This window comes from Zootoca vivipara, chromosome 15 (assembly GCF_963506605.1).
Source record: "Zootoca vivipara chromosome 15, rZooViv1.1, whole genome shotgun sequence".
Taxonomy (NCBI): domain Eukaryota; kingdom Metazoa; phylum Chordata; class Lepidosauria; order Squamata; family Lacertidae; genus Zootoca; species Zootoca vivipara.
In genome coordinates, this window is record NC_083290.1 from 34217455 (window position 1) to 34234196 (window position 16742).

The 16742-nt window shown below is 45.3% G+C and overlaps 1 protein-coding gene across 1 annotated transcript in view; it reads right to left on the reverse strand.

Moving 5' to 3' along the window:
* The window catches only part of HEPACAM (hepatic and glial cell adhesion molecule), a 36774-nt gene that overhangs the window by 17931 nt on the left and 2101 nt on the right, over positions 1–16742 (reverse strand). The gene's annotated exons all lie outside the window — the stretch shown is intronic.

Sequence of the window (16742 nt, forward strand, 5' to 3'; positions counted from 1 at the left end):
CTGAGTGAGGATTTGAAACGAGTTCAACACTCTAAGGGTAGATCTACACACAGGGGAGAAACACTATAAATAAGTCATAAATTAAATGGTTATAACAAAAGGAGGGAAAACCCTATGTAAAATCGCATGGAAATGTTTTGTGCTCTACAGCACCATCTGGTGTTCCATGTTTATAACACATTTAAAACACTGTTGTTGTTTTTGGCTAATGTAGCTGAGTCCTAAGTCTAACTACACCACACTGATATACTATGATTAGATGATCGAGTCTCTTGATGATCAACAGCAAACAATTACAACAAAAAATAAAGATGATGTTGATTTTAAAAACTTTTAATTATCTAAAGATAGAATTGAATTAACAAGAATAAGCAGTGGAGGCTGGACTGTGCTTGTAAGGACAGGACACAGTTAATTCACTGTGTTTGAGTCCAACACAGTTTCATGGACACAGCAGTCAAGCAGTTAATGCTTCCAGCCCTGGCTCTAAATGGCATGAGGCAAGGTAGATGGTGATCTAGGCCTCACAATGGTTAACCTGGAAACAACCTCAAATCCTCGCCCTGACATTTCATTGGGGTCCAGGCAAGACAGCGGAGGGAGGCAAAGCTTGTGCGCCCTTTTCTCTCCTTAGCACCCAGAAGAGCAAGAATGTCTGAAAGGCTGCCATGGCTTCACATTGTTGATTCAGAAATGTGTCCCTGTGCATAGGAATAAACTCATCAGCATTTGGGCTAACATCGGGGTGATGCTGAAGAAACAAAGGAGCATGCAGAAAGAAAGGTTTCAGTTTGCAAAAGGATGCCAAAAAGGGGTAAAACTTAATCAGAAGCAAGGGTCTAAAGCAGGGGTGTAGAATCTCAGGGTGGGGGGGGGTAATGTTGCCTCACAATACTCGTTATGCAGCCCCACATCCTCCCCACAAGCCATACCCACTCTTCACAGGCCATGCCCTCCACTACCACTGCTTTTCACTCTTCTTGATTATTTTTGCCTAGCAGGAAAGTGTGCTTGAATCCTGGCAATGCCACTTGCTTGCCTGGATAGATAAGGAGATAGATAAGGAACAATAAGTGTGTATAGCAGGGAAGGGGAACATCCCCTCCAACATTTCTCCAATGAAAATAGGCGTGTCCTACTCCATAATAATAATATCTATACATCGGACTGGGTTGTTACATAATAAAACATTAAACTTCTTTTTTAAAAAAATCCTTCCCTATACAGGGCTGTCTTTGAAAGGTTGCATAGTTACTTATCCCCTTGGCTCAGGGACCTTTCAACATTTCTCCGGTGAAAAAAGGGACGTCCTAAGGGAAAGCGGGACATTCCAAGATCAAATCAGAAACCGGGATGGCTTCTGTAAAATCCGAGACTTTCCCTGGAAAATAGGGGCATTTGAAGGGTCTGTGGGAAACCTTGGGATCTGGTGCAAAATGTGGCCTTCCAAATCTCTCTCTCTGGCCCTTAATCCTCTTCCCAGGCCACACCCTTTACCCTTGCCACACCCCAGACTGGTCCAGCCCTCCTGGAGTATTTTTCCCCCTGGCTGGAATATGTCCTTGAATGCTCTCAGTGACTCCTACTTTGCTGGGAAGAAGGGTAGAGAAGGGTGTGTGGATCTTTACAGACACTAGCCTAATGCGCTGTTAAAAAGGTTGTGTGCCACCCCCAATCTCTGCTGAGCAGCAGCACGTTTCCAGGGGGTTCCAGGCATTCCCTTAGGGGTGTGTTTCTGCTGAGACATCAAGGCACAGCTGAGATTAGTGTCTTTTAAAAAATGGTTTATTGTACATATATTTACACCTAGGTCTTGTCCAGAAAGAGTTCGGAGCATTACATCTCCAGAGGGGCTTGTTCCCCATACCAGTGCATCACTGGAGTCTAAAGCAGGCATCTCCAAACTTCAGCCCTCCAGATGTTTTGGACTACAATTCCCATCATCCCTGACCACTGGTCCTGTTAGCTAGGGATCATGGGAGTTGTAGGCCAAAACATCTGGAGGGCCGCAGTTTGGGGATGCCTGGTTTAAGGCATCCTGAGTGCTTACCTTCCAAGTCCCGGACTGCAGAATCCGGGACCGGCAGCCGTGTGACACCGGAAGTTGCGTAGACCAGCCCATCTATGGGCACCAAAATGGCCGCCGCCGACACCGGAAGTTGTATCTACGCACTTCCGGTCATGCGTAGATGCGACGTTTGAAGCCGGTGGCGGCCATTTTTTGTGCCCATAGAAGGGCAAATCAGAAAGAAAAAAATGGCCGCTGGCAGGAGAAAATAATGGAGAAAAACGGGAGACGAAGTGATACGGGGGACCACCGGGAAAAGGTAAGTAAAAACGGGGGTTTCCCGGGGAAAACGGGAGACTTGGCAGCTATGTGAGTGCCATCTCTGTGACTCTGCCCCAGCCTGCCAAGGTGGTTCCAGCCTTCATGGCTGCTCATGGAGTTCTGCCCGCTTCCTTTCCGCTTCACAAAAAAAGCCCTGCTCCAAGTAACTCCTTTCCCTCTATCTGCTCGCCCCTCTTATCCAGTCCTCTGTTTTCCAAAAGGAGATATTTTTCCTGTGTGGTATCATGCTTCCCAATCACCTTGGCAGCTTCCTCCCCATACCAACAGAGCCTCCTGCCTGGTTGATGGTTAATGACTTGCTTCCAGCACCTTTTGTCATTCTTAACGAATTCTATCTCAGGTCGGGGGGGGGGGAAGCTTAGCTGTATTTTTCACTTGCCTGGCACCTTCCCTTCAAAACTCCAAGTATTATCTGAATAGAAATCTTTATGGATTTCTAACAATCACTCCCAGATGACCCCAGATCTGTAACAGTACAAAGGTAAAATTTATACTAAGGTAGAATTTCGTTTCTCCACCCACTTCTGCTTCTAGCCCTACATGTCACTGACATGCATGTGGCCCTCAGAAGTCTGCCGAGGCCCTCGGGCAGGGCAGTCTCGAGCAGGTCGCGCGCCCTGGTGCTGAGGGGTGGAGATCGCTCCAGCGCCCCACCCTCACAAGGCGCAGCATGGTTTCCGCGCGGCTTTGCCGCGTGGCGCCCTACCTACCGGCCTGGCGCACCGCGCCACCAGGGGTCTACCTAGAGCCGGCCCTGCCCTCAGATGCCTTCCTTCTCCTTCATTTTAGCATTGGGTGGAAATAAAATTAGTTACCCTTGCTTCTGGCTCCACCTGTGATTAGCCTCCCTGCCTTACCTGCCCTACCAGGCCCAATGGCACCACTGAGGTTCAGTGAATGCAGCCCGGGGCAAAAGAGGACAGATCATGCCTTTTGCTGCCAGGTTGGGAGAGAGCAGATGCTCCGTATCAGACGAGCTGCTTCCAAAATGGCTTCAGCCTGCAGCCTGGGTGCTAAGGTCAAAACAAAACCAGTATTGATGTGCAGTGGAGGGAAACATGAATCATCTGGGTGACAATTAACTGCTAGATTAGGAGCTGCGAGCAGAAGCACAAGAAAAGGCTTAAACAAGTCCCGAAGTCATGAGATCTATTAGTATGCAAACCTCTCTCTCGCTCTCTCTTTCCCTTTGCCTGATGCAAACAGAAGGGGAAACCCAGGGCTTTTCACCAGCCAGAACTCACGGAAACTCAGTTCCGGCAGTTCTCAGGTGGGAAGCCATTGCCATTCTAAAAGAATGAGGGAGGTGTTCATGATGAGTTCGGGCACCTCTTTTTCAAGGAAAAATAGCACCGGGGAAACATGATGATGATGATGATGATGTTTTTAAAAAGTGGAAATATATATTTTTTATTTAATTGTTTACTGCCCAGGCCAAACTGGAGAACTCCTGGAGTCTTTGCCTTTCTCTAAAACCAGTCACATAAGGTGTGGGGGTGGGGAGATTGGATCCTGGCCACCATGCTGTTGAGATGATAATAATAATAAGAGGTTAACCCTCTTCTCCCATGCCATTCCTCCAATAGAAATCCTTCCATAAAGTTGCTATTAACTGCAGCACACACCTGTCTTTCATGGCAGAGCACCTTCTGGGAGCAGGTAATTTTCACAGGGGAAATGGCTGTGAAATGGCTGTTAAAAGGATTGGGAAGCAGGAGATGGCAGCAGGCCAGCCCTACCATTAGGCAGAGGGAGGTGGTTAACTCAGGTGGCATATGCTGATTGGGATGGCAGCCATTCCTCTTGAGTCTCCTAAGATAGCATACCCTGCACCCTCAAAGTGAGCCTGCTGTCATTGGATGTGGTGGAAGGGCTTCCTGTTTCATTCTTGAAGTAAGGTCCCATCTGCACTATACATTTAAACCAATATCATACCACTTTTAACACTTATGGCTTCCTCCAAAGCATCCTGTGCACTGCAATTTATTAAGAGTGTGGTTAGAGTTGTATGGAGACCTTTGTTCCCTACACAGAGCTGCAATTTCCAAAGCAATTTAACAGTCTACCCGTCTTTCTCGGGGAACTCTGGGAATCATAGCTCAGTGAGAGTGGGCAATGTTAAAAACTCAGATACAGTGGTACCTCTGGTTAAGAACTTAATTCGTTCCGGAGGTCCGTTCTTAACCTGAAAGTGTTCTTAACCTGAGATACCACTTTAGCTAATGGGGACTCCCGCTGCTGCCGCACCGCCGGAGCACGATTTCTGTTCTCATCCTGAAGCAAAGCTCTTAACCCGAGATTAGCGGAGTCTGTAACCTGAAGTGTTTGTAATCTGAAGCGCTTGTAACCCGAGGTACAACTGTATACAGTGGTACCTCGACTTACGAAGACGATCCATTCCGCGGCGCTCTTCATAAGTCGAAGTCTTCTGTTGTCGAAGTGCCCATTCTGTGCATGCGCCAAGCGCGATTTCGCAAATCTGCGCAGGCCCAGAGTGTGCATGCGTCGAAAAGACTTCCGGGTTTGTCGACGTCGGAAGTCGAAACCTTTGGAAGTCGAGTCGTTCAGATGTCGAGGTATGACTGCATAAGTTAGGCACCAAATGTCTCCTTAAACCAGGATGACAGTCACCGAAGCAGAATGCCTAGTTGCTATTTGAGGGACAAGCGGCTCAAAAGTCTTTTCTTTTTCCAATACGATTTTTGGGTTCCCAAAATTCATTCTGGTTTGGCAGATAAAAGATAATGGACAGAATTTGACAGGATGTGTTGCTAGCAGGGGGTGGGTTTCAGCCAGAGGGAGGGAGGTCTCAGTTCTAGTGTGTGAAAACATGCACCTCCAGATGATGGAGACATCAGGCGCCATTCTGGTGCCTGGGCAACTTCTTCTCTTGGTCGCAAGTGGCCAATAGCCAGGTGAAAATGTGCCTGGCACCTGGCTAATTTTGAACGCTGAGAGTGAGTGAAGGCAGCTGAAACCTTCCTGCCATTTCATTGCTCCTCAACCCCCAGTGAGTTGGAACGCAATTGGCAGAAACATTTGCACTATGCAATTAATGCAGTATCCTATTGCTTTAAACAGTTTCTCTGCTACCAAGCTCAGCCTTCCAAGGCTGCTTTTCCTTAAAAAGATATAAATCACTGGGTTAAAGAGACACTGAGCTCTCCATTCCCTGTCTAATTTGTAGCTAGGCAAACGTTGGCCCTGTATTCACCTCCCAGCACCATGTACAAAGAAAGTGTGAGAACAGTAGCAAAGCCAAGGGAGCGTGGTATACTGGGCATCAGGATGTTTTTGTAAGGAGGGCTGTCAGGGAATGTCTGCCAAGCAACCATTGTGAACTCCGATCACCTGCAGAGAGTGCATCTTTGTTTTGCTTTTGGAGGATGTAGAGATACACCATCAACATGCAGAGCCAGGCAGATTCAGCCAGCCACACACGGTGCTCACATGCCACTGAACTGTTCCACCTCCAGTGACATGCAGTTGGACTCGTTATGGTTGCTTTTGCAGTATCACAGCTGGAGAAGGGCTAGGTAAAACCACCCACAAATGCCTTCTACGATATGGTGACGGAGGGCTGATTTGCTTCTTTTTGCCATCATTATGTGTATCAACCCATTCTTCCATAACCAATTTTTGATGCTTTATGGAAAAGGACTATCTTGTAGGGCTGGTTTGCCAGGAGACATCCCCACCCCAGAATACAGGGACATGGCACACTGGTAGTAGAACAAACCAGAGGTGTGCACTGGATTCAGAAGAATCTCAAGTCAAACTGGGCTGATTTGGAGAGATTCGGGAAGTGGGCCCCAATCAGAATAGCTCCAAATTGAATCCGGGTCTTCTTGTGAGTGATATGGAAATGCAGAGTCAAACAGAACTGCAGGTGGCATGTCTGCAAAAACACTCCAATCTCTCCCCCACCCCCCAGCTTGCACATAAGAAAAACACCAGGATGGGAAGAGAGCCCTTCGTGGCTGACAGATCCTGTTTATAATAAGAAGGAAATCACTTTAACTGGGCTTTTGGGTAGAGATGTTCAAGGAATGCAGAGTTGGAGACCCTCTGGCCGGCAGACCAATCTTGGCCTACAAGGCCATTTCCCTGAAACCACAACACCCCACCTATCAGGTGACATCACTGATGACATCATATGATGGGCAAGAGGACTTGTCCTTACTTTCAAACAAGTGCTGCTGGTGTTGTGTTTTTGGATGGAAGTGTGGCAGATCAACTATGAAAGTCTCTGGGTGACTTTGGGCCAGTCCTCACTCTCAGCCTAAATAAGCTCACAGTGTTGCTGTAAGGATTAAACAGGAAAAACCATCTCCATCGTCTGGAGCTCCTCGGCAGAAAGATCATGCTTCCACATTGGCCAATCAGCTGCAGAATCAGGGTTTGAAGACAATGGGCTCTCTACTCTTACTGCCTGGTAAGGCCTTTCGAAGGCAGGCCTATTGAAATGAATGGAAGAACTCTGTACTTCTTTTATTGTCGCATGAGATGTTACAGCAAATGTATCCATTTACTTCTGCAAAAGGTCAGAGGATCTATAGACGGTAATGCAATTACCTCTCAATCTTCTTTTTCAGCTGTTAATGCACCCCCTTCACACTCTGCATTAATGGAGCTTGCACTCCGATGAGTCCCTTAGACTCAGGCACTGGGTTTGTTTTTGTTTGTTTTAAGCTCTTCCCACCCTTATTATGGAAGTGTTGGCAGTGGCTATGAAGAAACTGCATTCAGTTTCCCTAGTAGAGCAGGCACAGTGTGTCTGTGGCCAGATCTAATTTATCAAAGTGGACATGATATTTAAACAATGCCATGCATTGGTTTCAGTTGTAAATTCTAGCTTTTACTTCCTGGGAAAAAACAGTTTCCAAGTTCTACGGCTGCATATGTGAGGGGAAAACAACAAGCTTGAGGGGAGGGATGGTGCCATGAACCTTAAATTAATTACTTAAAATATATTGACTTGGGCCCTAAGGTAACTTAAGGAAGGAATGTTTCCTGTCCTTCTTTCCTACCAGTGCCCAAAGGGCTTCTTTGAGGGGTCAGGGCCCTTCCTGAAGAATGGTGGCTATTGGGAGATGGGGGAATCGCCTAAAACTGGGCCTTCCCCCAGCAGCATCCCCAGAGTTAGTTCTCTGCTAAGACAATATATCTTCATTATGTGTAATAGCTGGGAGAACAACAGCCCACAAGGTTGACTGAGAGCTTTCCATGGTCCTGATTTCTGTCCATTAGCAGAACAGGATATACAGAATATCATATTGGGGTATAGAAATGCTTCAGAGAAGAGTAAAAATACTTTACTGACCATGAACAACTCAGTGAACTGGAAGGTCTAATAGCAAAAGGAAAGTTTATTGTTGCACCGCAGTCCATGAGGATGGAAATCCAAGACTCTATCCACCAAGAACATGAAGTTCAAATGAAATCCAGCAAATAAGCCAAGCAGACATTCTTGGGTTATATCAAATTAACTTCTATTCAGAGAAGACACATTGAAATTAATGGACCCGAGCAGCATTGGAAATGACATAAGGAGCAAACTCTTATACTGTGACAATGGCAGAAGAAACAGATCAACTGAATGGGTTATCTTCAACAAAAGGATACACAGAATAAACCATTTGAAATAAATGGTATCAGGTTCCTTAAGTCCATTGATTTTCATGGGTCTGCTCTGAGTATGACTGATATAGGGTATTGCCAATTGGAAGACACCTCTAACCGCTACATCTTTACCCAACCATAGCTGCCAAGTTATCCCTTTTTTAAAGGGATTTTCCCTTATGCTGAATAGGCTTCCTCGCGAGAAAAGGGAAAACTTGGCAGCTATGTACCCAACAGATCAGGAGTTTCAAACATTTGGGGGGGGGGCATTTGGAATTTTTAGAAAGTGTCATGGTTGCCAGTCACAAAATGGCTGCCGTGGAGGTGCGACTTAACACAAAATGACTGCTAAGTCTTAAGGAGGGACAAAAGGAGACAGGGCCACATAATGGTATAGCCATGCCCCATCCACAGTTTGGGGGGCAGGGAATGACCCACATTAGCCATCACTATGCTTGCTCACAGAGAGAAGCTCTTTCCATATCTCATCTGTTCTGAATGGATGGGAGATGGGTGGCCAGTCCTGACATCCAATGAAATATGGGCATATTGAAAGGGAAGTGTTAAATGCAGGAGAGGCTGAGCCAGTGCAAGCAAATGAATATAGAGATATCCTTCTTGCCTGGTATTGCCTATTGCATTTGCTCAACTGAAGAATGCATTTGTCTGCTTTCACATTCCAGATGAACTCAAGAATGACAATGAACCTAATTTAGGGCCGCAGGATCCTAGTCATTCCATATGTCTTACAGCTGTCCCCACATGACCATATCGCTGCCCCCAAGCAATCAGGGAAGCCGAAAGAGGATACCCGGCTAAGAAAATACTGAGGCAGAATAATCCACTTGGCACACTTTTAAGCAACATATCAACACCACAGATAGCTACTGAATATAGCCAAGACGACAAACCTGAACATGCATTCCAACCCTAGAGGAAAACATTCATTTCAAAGTGGCCTGGTCTGGGAAACGTTGCTGTTTCAGATTACCAAGAGGTTATGAACACTTCTGTGATCTGTATCTGAAGACGTGTGCATGCACAAGAAAGCTTATACCAAGAACAAACTTAGTTGGTCTCTAAGGTGCTACTGGACAATTTTTATATATATATATACATATTTTGACTGCATCAGATCAACACGGCTACCTACCTGAATCTGTAACCTGTGCAGTTTGCATTCAGAACTAACACTTGATGGAGAAAAAACACGGTGGAAACCAGCTACTGTACAGTGAAAATAAATGAAACACCGAGTTCATATTCTTTAGAGACTGAACATGGAACACGTAACAGAACTGACATTTTCTTCCTATTCCAGAGAAGGTACCTTTGCTAAACGCAAAAATAATATCTGCACACCCAGATCCATTTAATGATCTTCCAGAATGCCGATGTTTTGGCATAGCGTCAAATCACATCTACCGGTAAATTCAGGTCGCACAACTAGAGCTGATTAGGCATCATACAACAAACCCACTTCCACCAAAGTTCAGACTTTCTCGTGATGAGGAAAGTGAAGGGGAAATGCATGGGAAAGTGCATCAGCCCCAGCAGCTGCCCAAAGGTGCCAGATGCTGGTGCGAATCCTGCTTCGACTCCTTATGCTGATGATGAGGGAAGAAGTGGCTGGGTGGTCTTGTCTCACACAGCAGGTGGGTTAGACTAGATGTTCTTTTGGGGAACTCCTCCACTGCTTGGATACTGGGAACAGAATCCGGTGTATTATTTCCTTTAAACCGAGGGAGTGAGGGAATAAGTGTTGGCAAAGTGTTTAGGATGACTGTTTTGGAAGGCTGGTTCTTCTTTCAGTACATTTTGTATCCTTAGCATAGTAGCTCCCTGCAGGAAGAGGGAAGGTGGGGGCATGCTGGTCTCCTAGGCACCAGCTCCAGCTTATGGGGGGCAGAAATGAGACTGCCAGGAGCCGAAGACAAAGCTTGTAGTTGTTGGGCTTTAGTTCCTTCCTGGCCCAAGTTTAAAAGCTTGCAGTGTAAGGAAGATCAACATTTGCGATTCACTAGGCTGCATCAAGGACCTGGCAAATGTAATAATCAACAGCTGGACAAAGGAAGCAGAGACAGCTGAGTCTCCCCCGCCCCCCAATAGCAGCACTTCTATCCTGGCACAGCCTGAGCAAACCCCAGAAGAGACCTTCATTATGGCCCTCTCATAGCTGCCAAGTTTTCCCTTTTCTCGCGAGGAAGCCTATTCAGCATAAGGGAAAATCCCTTAAAAAAAGGGATGACTTGGCAGCTATGGGCCCTCTCCTTAGAAACACACCAGATTTGCTTTGCTTTTTTCTTTTTCTTTTTTTTAAAATATTTCTATTAGATTTTATACAGAAAAGAAAAAAGATATAAAATCTAAAAATACAAAAAAAGAAAAAAAGAAAAAACATTTCTTTAACAATATCCATTATAAATCTTAATCTGTTGACTTCCTCCTTCCCTTCCTTCCACGCTTCTATTCTTGACTAATACAGCACTCTCTACTTCTTAAATCATCTCTTTTTCTAAAATACACATTGCAACTGTTAATCACTCATTCCTAATATTCAATATTTCATTATAGTCTAAAAATCTTGTTGCTCATTTTACAATTAAACTTGTTCCCATCTTATTATATCTTATTGCTTCTTCAGTCTCTTTGTACTTCCACTTCCCTTATTGTCTTTTTTTAATTTTATAATTCTTTTCCAAATAAGTCTTAAACTTCTTCCATTCTTCCTCCTCCGTCTCCTTTCTCCTGTCACGGATTCTCCCAGTCAGTTCAGACAGTTCCATGAATTGCAAAGCTTCATCTGCCATGCTTTGCTTTTTTCTTTTATCCCCCATTCTCAGCAAGGGAGGCAATTGTACGAGTTCAGAGCATTTTTGGACTCTCGGGGGCCACTTAACGCACCGTCTCAGACCCTCAAGTTGATACGCCCCTTCAGATGTGGTGCCTGAGGGGAGTGAGGGGGCAAAAAGCCCTCTGGACAGGGAGGAATGGAGGATCAATTCTGGCTTCTTTTCCTTTCTCATGTTGCCCACCTTAAATTCAGCGCTCCACGTTCAGCGCTCTGTGATTTTCTTTTTAAGCCCTCCTGAAAATCTGCCAGTGTTTCAATGCACATCTCTCCTAATGCACACGTTTTTGTATGCAGTTTTGCCTAGTCTTGTCATGCCCAGGGGTGCCAAGTTTAATAAAATACCGGAGGGAGGGGAGCCCCGCCCCACATAATCAATCACAGGATGTGGTTGCATGCACACAACTTGAATGGCAATGGCTGGATTCAGTGGTGAGGATCCACCCTCCAGGTGGATACCTGATGAAGAACCCCTGGGACCCTAAGAGGAGGAAGAGGCGGAGCCACCCTACCTAGGGTCCCTTGCATCCTTGGCAAGGAGGTGTATCAGCATATTCGCAGGAGAGCAGCTGGACACACTACCCAGATACACTATGGACAACATACAGATGCCTAGGTGAACTGATGGGTCTTTAGGAAACATAGAAAGCACATCAGTGTTGGCGCTTGCCTTATTTTGGAGAAGGCAGTTCCATAAGCTGGACACCAGAGTGGGAAAGGCCCTCATCCTGCTCGTTGTGAGCAGGTAGCAGCACAACCCGTGGGGCCCCATCCAAGGATCTTGGCATCCAGAAGGAGGAGTTCTTTCAGGTGTCGAAAACTAACTAACTAACAAAATCAGTAGGACTTACTCCCCATAAACTAATGTTTACAAAAATGCTTACCAAAAGATTTTTTTTGTTTTTTTTTACAAAAATGCATCTGTTAGGGGAAAGTGTGCATAACATTCAACATGTAAGTGGAAATAACACACAAAATGCATTCTATCATGACAAATTGCTTGCAAAAAATCTGAACATTAGTCGACTGCACACCAAACTGTGTTTCTTAGGAGAAACCTGTACTAAAATGCTGCGGGATCTTCAGGAGGATTTAAAAAAAAAAATCAAAAATTGCTGAAGACATGTGGAGAACTGAATTAAGAACTGGGGGAAATAAAGACACGCAATTGCTCTGAAAGCAAATCAGGATGAATGCTCAGACTCATACAGGTGCCCCATAAGGAAAGACTTCTTAAAATGCATGTGCAATCAAACTGGAGTTTTGCCTTAACATTTCCCAGCCTTAACTCTTCCACCAAATGCCCTCCATAAATATAATCCATGAGCTGCAAATTAGATGATGGCACATGTCTGTTTTCCAAATCTCTGTGCAACGAACTGCCACCCCACTGGATGAATGGCTCTATTCAGCAAGAAGGCATTCCATTGCATATGTTTCTTCCGCGGGTCCAAGGGTTCCTAATACTGAGTGGCAGCCATAACACATCCAGCCGCACCTATTCATGACTTCATGGGAACGGACAAGCAAGGCTAGCACCTTGAATAGCAAAATGGCCAGGCGTTACCTAGGTAACAATAAGCTCTGGAAGGCGGAACAGGTCATAAACTGGTTTTGGAAAGCAGCATATAGCAGAGCTTGGAAAGGGGAAATGATTGACTGATTGACAAGTCCTGAAACAGAGGCGTCCATCTGCAGTTATCAAACAAGTTTGAAGGGAATATTGAAGTGGGGACGATTGAGCGTTGAGTTGAAATCTGCAATATGTTTGCGAATAAAAAAAAATAGATTGCAATTCAGAATTAATTCACACTGGTTTGAATGGTATGACATAGCCTATTATGATTTAATATTTATATAGCACCTAAAAGTTCTAAGTACTGCACATATTTAAAAGCTATGACCGTCTCTGTCTGCCAGCTTGCAATATGATAGGCAAGAGAGGGAGGGATGAAATGAGGAGAGAATGGGAAAGCAAATTTTAGAGAAGCTGGTCCTTCAACAGCTAATGAATAGGGTAAAGTTGGTCTCCAGTGTGCCTTGACGATCTTCCTGCAAAGTAGGGGGTGAAACCTCTCAGTGTCCTGTCTGGTGGCAGAGGTCAGGCTACATCTCCCTTTGATTCTAGAAGAAAAAGAATTCCCAACAACTAGGGAACCAGCACAGTAGACAGAGTTCAACTAGATTGTTTTATTTTGGGAAAGAGGGTTGTTGTTTTTTAAGAGAGGGGATTAAAAATGGTATGTGCTCTATGCGGGCTGGGACTGATGGGAATTGGAGTTCAACAACATTTGTAGGGCCGAAGGTTGGTCACTCATTTCAGATTGCCCAAGGCCAAACAATGGGTAATGGTATGACTCAGGGCTTCCCCCCCCCGCAGGGGAAACTCACAGGAACTCAGTTCCAGCACCTCTCAGGTGGGTGCCACTGCCATTCTAAGAGGACAAGGAAGGTGTTTGTGGTGAGTTCCAGCAACTCTAGAAAAATAGCACTGGTAGGACTTGAACCCACGTCTCCCAGTCTCATGTCAAACTCGCTAGTCCCTGCATGGATAAAAGTAATAACAGAACCAGCCCTCAGGTGCTGTTTGGTATGCACAGGAAGAGCTGCAAAGGAAAATGATGATGATGATGATGATGATGATGATGATGATGATGATGATGATGTATTATTTATACCCCGCCCATCTGGGCAGGTTTCCCCAGCCACTCTGGGTGGTTTCCAACGAAAGATTAAAAATACATGAAAACATCACTCATTAAAAACTTCCCTAAACAGGGCTGCTTGAGCTATTGCTTGAGCGATTGATGTATTGCATTTGGTATTGATGTATTGAGTATGCTGCCTGACATGCTGCAAAATTCCTGCACAAATCACACTTCGGTGTACATATATATGACTTCATTTTATACTGTATACACGCTAGCAAACAGCCTCGCCCAAGTCGCAACATCGCAGGGCATGTAAACGGACACACAACCACCATCTTGCAATCAACCTGCAGATTTCTCAACTGTTCTGTACAGAAGCACCATCTGTGTAAGTGTGTTTAGAGCCACTTTCAGATCAAAGCAGGCATGAAAGTCTTGTGCGCTCTAGAGAAACACTTCTTCATTCAGCTTTGTCCAGCTTCAAAGCCTGGGACACAGTGTTCCAAGTATGCTTGCAGCACAACTGATGGAGGTCCGGGGGGGGGGGGGGAGAGAGAGATGCATACAATCTTAAGCAGCGAGGGGGGGGGGGAAATAGCACAAGTGTTACATAGTTCTTAGAGGAGGACCTTCAAAGGTAAATTAAATGAGTGGGTGGAAAGAGGGGGACATATCCCAGGCTCTGAGCAATATATGGATTTCATCATACTCTCTCTGTTTCCCTGGATAATAATATTTATTATAAGGCCACAACTGTAGCACTCAATCTCATCTTGCCAGTATAATGAGGACGCCAGTATAATGAGGTTGGGAGCCAGGATGGCAGGGGTAGTGAATTAATTCCCCTACTCCCCACAGGCCACCTTTGACAAGTGGGCAGACCTACCCACCTGACATTGTTCAAATGGGCTTTCTGTAACTGCCAATGTGTTGTAACTGGTACGACAAGGTGTTTTGAATTCTGTTTCCATGTGCACCTTGAATCCAAGGAAAGCATAGCTTTCAAGGTGATCAGTGCTGATTGCAAACCCCTGCAACTATCACTGCTCCAGGTGACCCGAGTAGGGCTTGTTGACAGGTGGTGTCAGCAAGCCCCGCTAGCAAAGGAACAATTAGAAGCTCATTTGAAGTTCCAATGGGTCCTTTATCTGCTCCACACCTGATGTCATATATTATGTCCGTCGTGGGGCAGGTGGCCATGGTTTGGGGGAAATGGCCTTGCTGGGCCAAACTGGGGCTTGTGCTTGGGGGGGGGGTCCCTGCTTATATTCTATGGCAGGCTTCCTCAACCTCGGCCCTCCAGATGTTTTGAGACTACAATTCCCATCATCCCTGACCACTGGGTCCTGCTAGCTAGGGATCATGGGAATTGTAGGCCAAAACATTTTGGCACTGAAGGCCAGAGCCCAAATGGAGTGGAGGGAAAAGAAACCTGATTTTGGCAGGCATCATCTGCATGAGGGAATTCTCCTTCATCCAACCAATGCTGGCAAAATCCTCCCAGAGCAAGGTATGCCCATACTGCCCAGAGCACGTCTTATTCAGGAGCAGTTTCCAGAGGTTTGAGCAGCAGTTTCAGTGGAGGAGAACCTCTTATTTTTTTCCATAATCTTTGCTAGGGTGTTTTTTGAGGAAATATCTTTGTTTATATTGCATCTTTTAGGAAGCTGTTTGTGTGTTAGCTCAAGAAGGGCATCTAAAATGTGCTCATGTGTTGTATAACATGCTTGTAGCCAGTGTTAGCTAATGGGATTTCAAAAGGATGTTGTTGTTGTTGTTGTTGTTGTTGTTTAGTCGTTTAGTCGTGTCCGACTCTTTGTGACCCCATGGACCAGAGCATGCCAGGCACTCCTGTCTTTCACTGCCTCCTGCTTTTTTGTCAAACTCATGTTGGTAGCTTCGAGAACACTGTCCAACCACCTCGTCCTCTGTCGTCCCCTTCTCCTTGTGCCCTCCATCTTTCCCAACACCAGGGTCTTTTCCAGGGAGTCTTCTCTTCTCATGAGGTGGCCAAAGTATTGGAGCCTCAGCTTCAGGATCTGTCCTTCCAGTGAGCACTCAGGGCTGATTTCCTTCAGAATGGATAGGTTTGATCTTCTTGCAGTCCATGGGACTCTCAAGAGTCTCCTCCAGCACCATAATTCAAAAGCATCAATTCTTCGGCGATAGGTAGGAAAAATCACAGTGGGGCTATGGTAGGAATAAAAAAGGACCTTATCGGATGAGGAGATGAGAGGGATATGAAAATGATCACAAATCAGGCCTAAGTTTGAAAGGGTTTACAGTCCTGGTAGGCCAATATGTTTAGAGGAGATGGGGGAAATAAATCACAGGAGATGATTAAAAATCATTTGATTGGCACGAGGGAGGGGAAACTAATTTCTGATGGGCAGCTTTTGAATACACAAGAGAGACTTTGGGGGTGGGGTGGGGAAATGATATTTATGGGGCTTGAAATACATAGTAACTTCATTTGTATAGACTGTATACACTAGTATATCTATTCCAGTGAACAGACATATCTGGAACTTAGGTCCACACCTCTACCGCTAAGAGGCATCCACCTCCAAGCAGGTAGTGAAACTGGGACTAATCACAGGTTATCAATATTGCCTGCATAATACATCTGTTATCACCCTTAACAGTTGCAATGCCTTAACATTTTGAGTGAATATGGAAAGCCCTTAACACAAGTTAAACCACAAGGGTTGTGTTTTGTTTTGGTTTTGTAAAATGAATACAATGCCATTTATATCACTCAAATTATATTAAGACATAGGTTCGTAACAACATTTTGGGGGGAAAGCAGATATTTGTAAATAAGATAAGGTGGGGAAAGCCATGTGGCATAGGAAGTTTCAAGCTACGCCACAGCAAACTCCGGTGCCCATTCATTTGGAAAGAAGTTGCACTGTGTCCAGTGAATATTCCTGCCCAGGTTGCCTAAAGCTACAAGATTAAATGCATTTAGTAGGTCAGCTATGGATGGGGAACTGTGCCCCCCGCCAGATGTTGTGGGACTCCAACTCTCTTCAGTCCCATCCAGAATGGCCAATGATCATGTATTATGGGCTTTGTAGTCCAACATCATCTGGTGAGCCTGGTCAACCCACTGAATATACCACAATTTGCTGCTGCACAGGCATGCACAGAATTGCAGTGGTGGTTTTGTGGTTTGTTTGTTTGTTTACGTAACTGCAAAATGAGTCATTCCCTCCTTCTTAGGTGACATATGCTTCTGGTATCACAGATCTGGTTGTTGTTATTT